The sequence below is a fragment of the Mus pahari genome, chromosome X (assembly GCF_900095145.1).
Source record: "Mus pahari chromosome X, PAHARI_EIJ_v1.1, whole genome shotgun sequence".
In the NCBI taxonomy this organism is placed as follows: Eukaryota; Metazoa; Chordata; class Mammalia; order Rodentia; family Muridae; genus Mus; species Mus pahari.
In genome coordinates, this window is record NC_034613.1 from 80,679,252 (window position 1) to 80,685,162 (window position 5,911).

Consider the following 5,911-nt stretch of genomic DNA (forward strand, 5'->3'; position numbering starts at 1 on the left):
AGTGGGAGTGGGTGGGGAGAGGAGGGGTATGGGGACCTTGGGGATAGCATTTGAAATGTAAATGCAGTAAATACCTAATAAAAAATTGAAAATAAAGAAATTTTGACTGCACTTACTGCACGTCAGCACCGGCCAGGTGTCGGGCTATGTGAAGCCACAGGATACCACTCCGGGGGTGGGGAGTATAGTCTGAGGTCTCCAGGTACAGCGTGAGTGGGCTCAGGGGGTCCCTGGGCCTACATGAAGGCTGCAACCATCTGGATCTCAGGCTTTTGGGCACCCTAAGAACAGCTGGATGCTGTAAAAGACCTGAGAACAAAGTGGGGGCCCGGCGGGCTGCATCTAGCCCAGGGCCAAGGGGGAAAGGGGGAGCTCTGGCTGGGTCCCCACAGGGAGGAGAGTCCTTGACTTGTTTGGGGGACTTGGTGGAGGCCATGGGTAGGGGTGCTGAGAGGCCTCCTGTGGGAGATTAGAATGGCTCTTTAGGCAAAGACCTGCTCCATTGCTCCCCACAGAGGATCCTGATGAAAAGAGACAGTCCATGGTTTTAAGGCATTTATTGTCATAGTGGAGAGAGGTGATGAGTAAAACTGTACCCCCTTTTCCCAGGGTGGGCCTGAGGTTAAATACCTTTTGCTGGGAGGAGTGTCTGGGAGGGGAGTTCATTGGCTAAGCCTCCAGGCCTTTAGGTACCTCATTAAGATGGAGATCTGTCTTGTGGGTACGTGACCTATGGCCAGGTCCTCTACCTGTGGAGGGTCTGGGGGTGTTGCCTTTACATGACTGATGGCCACAAACATATGGGGGGCTGTGGCCTTGTGTCAGGAGCCTGGTGTTCTGGATTGGGACAAAATGCCTACCATTCCTTGCAGAGTTATCCCCTGCAGGGTCACTGGGCTTTCAAAACTTAGCTCAATCAGAAAACAGGTCCCACACCTCCCCCCGCCCCAAAAAAACCTATTTGCTCCTTTGGTAAAGAATGGGCTCCATTTTGGAGATGTTGCCATCTAAAAGGTAGGGGCGTGTGTGTGTGTGTGTGTGTGTGTGTGTGTTTAGTGGAATCACATAATAATGAGCAAGAAGGAATGAAGTGGAAATTTTTGATTTCTTTGAAAACTCCGTTATGTCATATGATGTTTTGCTGGGGCATACAGGTGAAATAATGTTTTGCTGTAGCAGACACAGGTGAGAGGATGTTTTGCTGAAGCAGACACATAAGAGGACACGAGATAGTTGAAAGAATATACATATGAGCCTACAGACAATGGGAGGAGGCTCTGGCCTTGGTTTGCCATGCTTTGCCTCACTAGTCATCACTAATGACACTCTGGTACTGGTTCTTGCATTGTGTTGCTGGTCTTTACTTGCCATGACTTTGTAGAGAGTAACTTTCCAAAGAACTTCTCATGATAGTCCAGTGGCTTCTGCGGACTCCAGCCAGTTGGCGGAGCCTCTTGATTTCTTCTGGATCCAACTGCCATTGCTGATTCATGAGTAGTGATTGCTGAGTAGACTAGACTGCAGCTGCTGATTCATGTTGGTATTTTGCTAGAGAAGTGGCTATGCAGGAGCCTATCCTGGTTATGGGCCTGCAAGAGACAGCTGCTGGGGAATGGGACTGGACTAAGGGATGGCTTTACTTAAAATATACTAAAGGACTCAGATTGCTAGCCACACTACCAGCTATTACCTAGAAAAGTAAGGGCAGTGGCGCACACAAGAAGGAAACAAGAAAACAAGTGAAAGACTTACTAGGTCAAATGCACAGATGGACTCATTTCGGGGATAAAAAGCTTGTCCAAGCAGTTAAGAGATTTAAAGTATATATAATGTGTGGGGAGCCGTCCTCACAATCGCCATGGCAAGATGGCGCTGGCATCCAGTGTTCTAACTGGTAAACAAGCGGTCTGCACATGTGCCAGGTAAATTTCCATCCCTTGCGCCCTGCCTGTCCCGTGGCGTCATCTGGGCTGATAGTGAGCAGCCAACCAGGGAGCTACACGTCCTAGGCGGAGAACATTTCCTATATAAGGGAGAGGGTTTTTCACCTCGGGGTCTCCGCTTTCGAGTAGCTTATGCGTTGCCTCTCGAGATGCATTAAAGCTTTACTGCAGAAGGATCCTAACGATGTGTCGCGTCGTTCTTGCTGGCGAGACGGTAGTGCGTCGCAATAATGGACCTCAGGTTTTAGGCCAGAAAGATAGTGTAAGGGAGATAGTAGAACAGTGTGAGGTATGCCGGCAGTGAATGCTCATGCGGCCAAGAGTAAACAGGGCAAAAGACCTAGGGGAGAAGGGCCTGCAGTATATTGAGAGGTCGATTTTACAGAAGTTAAGCCAGGAAAATAAGGTTACAAATACCTTCTAGTGTTCGTGGATACTTTCTCTGGATGGGTTGAGGCTTTCCCCACCAAGCAGGAAACAGCTACCATGGCAACTGAGAAGATATTAGAGGAAAATTTCCAGAGGTTCAGAGTACCCCAGGTAACTGGATAGGACAACGGTCCTGCTTTTGACTCTAAGGTAAGTCAGGGATTGGCAGAGATATTGGGGACTAATTGGAAGCCCCATTGTGCGTACCATCCTCAGAGCTCAGGGCAGGTAGAGAAGATAAACAGAACCCCTACAAGAGACCTTGACTAAACTGTCCTTGGAGAGTGGTACTGACTGGGTGGTGCTCCTCCCCCTGGCCCTGTTCTGAGCCTGGAACATCCCCTAATATTTAACCTGACCCCTTTGAGATCCTGTATGGGACCTCACTCCCTTGACCCCCCCGGCTCTTGACGCCCCCCAGAGTGACTTTTCAGGCTGACAAGGATCTTATGGCTTGATTGCAAGTTTTCCAGATGGGCCACCAGGAATTGTGGCCTCAATTTAGTGCGTCCTGTATAACGCAGGTACCCCAGAGGTTCCACACGAGTACTAAGTTGGAGAGTGGGTATATGTTAAGAGGCATTGTGCTAAAAACTTGGAAGTAAAGTGGGAAGGGCTGTTCCTGGTATTGTTGACCACCATGACCACCATTAACATGGATGGACTAACTCCCTGGGTTCATGTAACTCACCCCAGACCAGTATCTGTGCCTGACACCAACTGGATAGCAGCCAGACAACTGAGCAACCCCCTCAAGGTCAAGATCACCCACCCTTCTGCAAGGCCAGAGAAACCATGAAATGGCTATGATGTATCTTTCTTCCTGCACTAAGCCTCAGCAACCCCATAACCCTACCAAAGCGACTTGACAAGCACTCTCAGACACTGGGGATGTAACTCGGTCCACTACAGAGGAACACCTGCCTTATACCTCATGGCCAGACCTTGTCTTTGATCTCTGTAAGTTAGTGGCAGGCCTTGACTCCTGGGATATCCCCACCCTAGAGACACAGGGGAAAGGATTAGCGGAATGGAGGGGGGGGCACAGGACTTTTGAATCTAAATCCTGTCCCAGAAATGGCCTTGGAGGGTGGGGCTTAGGTTGTGGACATCCAAAGTTGAGTAGCATCCTACGAGAAACCCCCAGCAGCGGGGCCCATCAGTGTTAGGGAGCCAACCGCTTTTTCTGTGCTACCTGGGGGGTGTGAAACATTGGGAAGCACATACTAGAGACCATTCCATGGTCTCAATGGCCAAAGTGAGAGAAGGGCTAGCCAAGAAGAAGAAAGAAAGAGAACAGAGTCAGGGCTGGTTCGAGTCTTGGTTTAACTCCTCCCCTTGGTTAACTACTCTCATATCCACCTTGTTAGGACCCCTAATTGTTCTCCTATTGTTGACCTTTGGACCCTGCATATTGAACAACCTTATAGACTTTATAAAAGAGAGAATAGGAGCAGTGCAGCTGATGGTCCTGTGCCAACAATATGAGACCCTGAGGACAGGACCTGAAGAATATGAATTAGTTACCCAAGGCCCATGAGTGCAGTAGTTCCAGGATTGGAGCTTGCACCAGAAAAGGGGGGAATAAGGGACCCTAAGGGCTTTTTCCAGTCCCACACCATCCTTACAGCTTCTGCCTCCTGCATGGAGTCAAGGCTAGGCCAAGTTCCATTCTCCACCCACAGGAACATTCTTGAGTTAAAAAATTCTCAGAATGTACTGACTGATAGTCACCTGACCCTCTGGAAAGTCCCATGTAGAGTTCAAATACGTGTCATGCTTGCTAGCCAATAGACTTAAAGGCCAATAAGTTTAAACTGTAACCTTGCCAATGTAACCTGTGCCCCTAAAAAGTATTAAAAAACTGCTTGTGATAGCCATTCAGGGTCATCTTCTAGTCACTCCCCTTGAGGGACTAATTGAAGATCGACCCCAGTGCACTGGAAAATAAACCTCTTACTTTTGCATTGAAAAAAAAAAAAAGAAATTCTTACGCAAATGGATGGAACTAAAAAATATCATCCTGAGTGAGGTAACCCAGACACAAAGGAACACACACGGTATGTACTCACTGATAAGTGGATATTAGCCCCAAAACTCAGAATACCCAAGATACAATTCACAGACCACATGAAGCTCAAGAAGAAGGAAGACCAAAATGTAGTTGCTTCAATACTACATAAAATGGGAAACAAAATAATCACAGAAGGTAGAGGGAGGGAGAGACCTGGGAGGGAGAGAGAAGGGGGAGGGAAAAGGGTCATGATCATGTATGGGGAGGGACAGGAGAGAAGTACAGAGGGTCAGGAAATTGAATGTAGCAGTGGGGGAAGGGGAACTGGGGGTAGCAACTAGAAAGTCCCAGATGCCAGGAAAGCAAGAGCCTCCCAGGACCCCACGGGGATGACTTTAGCTGAAATGCCCAACAAAGGGGAGGGAGAACCTGTAGAGACCCCATCCAGTAGGCACAGCACCCAGTGGAGGAATGGGGTCACCCATGCATCTCAAAAATTTTAACCCAGAATTGTTCCCGTCTAAATAAAATATAGGGACAAAGAGTGGAACAGAGACTGAAGGAAAGGCCATCCAGAGACTACCCCACCTGGGGATCCATCCCACATGCAGACACCAAAACCCAGACGCTATTGCTGATGCCAAGAAGTGCTTGCTGACAGGAACCTGGTATGGCTCTCCCCTGAGAGGCTCTGCCAGCACCTGACTGATACAGATGCGGATACTCACAGCCAACCATTGGACTGAGCCGGGGGACCCAATTGAAGAGCTAGGGGAAGGACTGAAGGAACTGAAGGGGTTTGCAACCCCATAGGATGAACAACAATATCAACCAACCAGACCCCCCAGAGCTCTCAGGGACTAAACCACCAATTGAAGAGCACACATGGACTCATGGCTCCATTTGCATATGTAGCAGAGGATGGCCTTGTCGGACATCAATGGGAGGGGAGGACCTTGATCCTGTGGAGGTTTGATGCCCCAGCATAGGGGGATGCTAGAGCAGTGAGGCTGGAGTGGGTGAGTGGGTGGGGGAACACCCTCATAGAGGCAAAGAGGGAGAAGAAGGATAGGATGGGGAATTTGCGGAGAGGTAACCGGGAAGGGGTTATCATTTGAAATGTAAATGAATAAAACTATTTTTAAAAAAAAATCTAGTAGAAGCTGTGTCCCAGAGTAGTTGTGGGACAATATAGGTGGTCTCCAGGTTCAGAGGAACTAGTTTGGATTTTCCCACAGGGTAATTCAAGAGATGCTGACTGATACCTTGTACCTTCCTAGAAAACAGAATTATCAACAAGCTCAGATTTTAACACATCTTTTCTGATTGCAAAGTAATGGTCTAAAATCCATCTGAGAGAGTATTATGTGCTGACATTGTCTTCCAACCAAAAAGTCTATTAACTAAATTCTATCTGCTCAGCATGGCATTGAGCTTTAACAACTTTGTCTTATTGTTTCTATTGCTGTGATAAAACACCATGACCAAAAGCAAGTTGGGGAGGAAAGGGTTTATTTGGCTTACA

General features: G+C 48.1%; 1 pseudogene; it reads right to left on the bottom strand.

Annotated features, from left to right (window-relative positions):
• Positions 1–112: 112 nt before the first annotated feature.
• Positions 113–5,911, bottom strand: part of LOC110314400 — a 43,158-nt pseudogene continuing 37,359 nt past the window's right edge.